This window comes from Xiphophorus hellerii, unplaced genomic scaffold, assembly GCF_003331165.1.
Source record: "Xiphophorus hellerii strain 12219 unplaced genomic scaffold, Xiphophorus_hellerii-4.1 PGA_scaffold_80__1_contigs__length_49999, whole genome shotgun sequence".
Taxonomy (NCBI): Eukaryota; Metazoa; Chordata; class Actinopteri; order Cyprinodontiformes; family Poeciliidae; genus Xiphophorus; species Xiphophorus hellerii.
The window spans coordinates 15,996-19,085 of record NW_022587655.1 but is presented as its reverse complement, the minus strand read 5'-3'; positions in this window follow the sequence as shown (position 1 = coordinate 19,085).

Here is a 3,090-nt window from a genome sequence, read left to right as displayed (position 1 = left end):
CTTAAAGTTTAAACCTTAAAGTTTAAACCTTAAAGTTTAAACTTAAAGTTTAAACCTTAAAGTTTAAACCTTAAAGTTTAAACCTTAAAGTTTAAACCTTAAAGTTTAAACCTTAAAGTTTAAACCTTAAAGTTTAAAACTTAAAGTTTAAACCTTAAAGTTTAAAAATTAAAGTTTAAACCTTAAAGTTTAAACCTTAAAGTTTAAACCTTAAAGTTTAAACCTTAAAGTTTAAACCTTAAAGTTTAAACCTTAAAGTTTAAAACCTTAAAGTTTAAACCTTAAAGTTTAAACCTTAAAGTTTAAACCTTAGTTAAAACCTTAAAGTTTAAACCTTAAAGTTAAACCTTAAAGTTTAAACCTTAAAGTTTAAACCTTAAAGTTTAAACCTTAAAGTTTAAACCTTAAAGTTTAAACCTTAAAGTTTAAACCTTAAAGTTTAAACCTTAAAGTTTAAACCTTAAAGTTTAAACCTTAAAGTTTAAACCTTAAGTTTAAACCTTAAAGTTTAAACCTTAAAGTTAAACCTTAAAGTTTAAACCTTAAAGTTTAAACCTTAAAGTTTAAACCTTAAAGTTTAAACCTTAAAGTTAAACCTAAAGTTTAAACCTTAAAGTTTAAACCTTAAAGTTTAAACCTTAAAGTTTAAACCTTAAAGTTTAAACCTTAAAGTTTAAACCTTAAAGTTTAAACCTTAAAGTTTAAACCTTAAAGTTTAAACCTTAAAGTTTAAACCTTAAAGTTTAAACCTTAAAGTTTAAACCTTAAAGTTTAAACCTTAAAGTTTAAACCTTAAAGTTTAAACCTTAAAGTTTAAACCTTAAAGTTTAAACCTTAAAGTTTAAACCTTAAAGTTTAAACCTTAAAGTTTAAACCTTAAAGTTTAAACCTTAAAGTTTAAACCTTAAAGTTTAAACCTTAAAGTTTAAACCTTAAAGTTTAAACCTTAAAGTTTAAACCTTAAAGTTTAAACCTTAAAGTTTAAACCTTAAAGTTTAAACCTTAAAGTTTAAACCTTAAAGTTTAACCTTAAAGTTTAAACCTTAAAGTTTAAACCTTAAAGTTTAAACCTTAAAGTTTAAACCTTAAAGTTTAACCTTAAAGTTTAAACCTTAAAGTTTAAACCTTAAAGGTTAAACCTTAAAGTTTAAACCTTAAAGTTTAAACCTTAAAGTTTAAACCTTAAAGTTTAAACCTTAAAGTTTAAACCTTAAAGTTTAAACCTTAAAGTTTAAACCTTAAAGTTTAAACTTAAAGTTTAAACCTTAAAGTTTAAACCTTAAAGTTTAAACCTTAAAGTTTAAACCTTAAGTTTAAACCTTAAAGTTTAAACCTTAAAGTTTAAACCTTAAAGTTTAAACCTTAAAGTTTAAACCTTAAAGTTTAAACCTTAAAGTTTAAACTTAAAGTTTAAACCTTAAAGTTTAAACCTTAAAGTTTAAACCTTAAAGTTTAAACCTTAAAGTTTAAACCTTAAAGTTTAAACCTTAAAGTTTAAACCTTAAAGTTTAAACCTTAAAGTTTAAACCTTAAAGTTTAAACCTTAAAGTTTAAACCTTAAAGTTTAAACCTTAAAGTTTAAACCTTAAAGTTTAAACCTTAAAGTTTAAACCTTAAAGTTTAAACCTTAAAGTTTAAACCTTAAAGTTAAACCTTAAAGTTTAAACCTTAAGTTTAAACCTTAAAGTTAAACCTTAAAGTTTAAACCTTAAAGTTAAACCTTAAAGTTTAAACCTTAAAATTTAAACCTTAAAGTTTAAACCTTAAAGTTTAAACCTTAAAGTTTAAACCTTAAAGTTTAAACCTTAAAGTTTAAACCTTAAAGTTTAAACCTTAGAGTTTAAACCTTAAAGTTTAAACCTTAAAGTTTAACCTTAAAGTTTAAACCTTAAAGTTTAAACCTTAAAGTTTAAAACTTAAAGTTTAAACCTTAAAGTTTAAACCTTAAAGTTTAAACCTTAAAGTTTAAACCTTAAAGTTTAAACCTTAAAGTTTAAACCTTAAAGTTTAAACCTTAAAGTTTAAACCTTAAAGTTTAAACCTTAAAGTTTAAACCTTAAAGTTTAAACCTTAAAGTTTAAACCTTAAAGTTTAAACCTTAAAGTTTAAACCTTAAAGTTTAAACCTTAAAGTTTAAACCTTAAAGTTTAAACCTTAAAGTTTAAACCTTAAAGTTTAAACCTTAAAGTTTAAACCTTAAAGTTTAAACCTTAAAGTTTAAACCTTAAAGTTTAAACCTTAAAGTTTAAACCTTAGAAGTTTAAACCTTAAAGTTTAAACCTTAAAGTTTAAACCTTAAAGTTTAAACCTTAAAGTTTAAAACCTTAAAGTTTAAACCTTAAAGTTTAAACCTTAAAGTTTAAACCTTAAAGTTTAAAACCTTAAAGTTTTAAACCTTAAAGTTTAAACCTTAAAGTTATACCTTAAAGTTTAACCCTTAAAGTTTTAAAACCTTAAAGTTTAACCCTTAAAGTTTAAACCTTAAAGTTTAAACCTTAAAGTTTAAACCTTTAAAGTTTAAACCTTAAAGTTTAAAACCTAAAGTTAAACCTTTAAAGTTTAAACCTTAAAGATTTAAAACCTTAAAGTTTAAACCTTAAGTTTAAAACCTTAAAGTTTAAACCTTAAAGTTTAAACCTTAACGTTTTAAACCTTAGTTTAAACCTTAAAGTTTAACCTTAAGTTTAAACCTTAAAGTTTACAACCTTAAAGTTTAAACCTTAAAGTTTAAACATTAACGTTTTTAAACCTTAAAGTTTAAACCTTTAAAGTTTAAACCTTAAGTTTAAACCTTAGAGTTAAACCTGAGTTTAAACCTTAACGTTTTAAACCTTAAGTTTAAACCTTAAAGTTTAAACCTAAAGTTTAAACCTTTAAAGTTTAAACCTTAAAGGTTTAAACCTTAAGTTTAAACCGTAAAGTTAAACCTTACAGTTTAAACCTAAAGTTTAAACCTTAAAGTTTAACAACCTTTAACGTTTAAACCTTAACAGTTTACAACCTTAAAGTTTAAACCCCTTAGTTTAAACCTTAAAGTTTACCTTAAGTTTAAACCTTAAAGTTAAAACTTAAAGTTTAAACCTTAAAGTT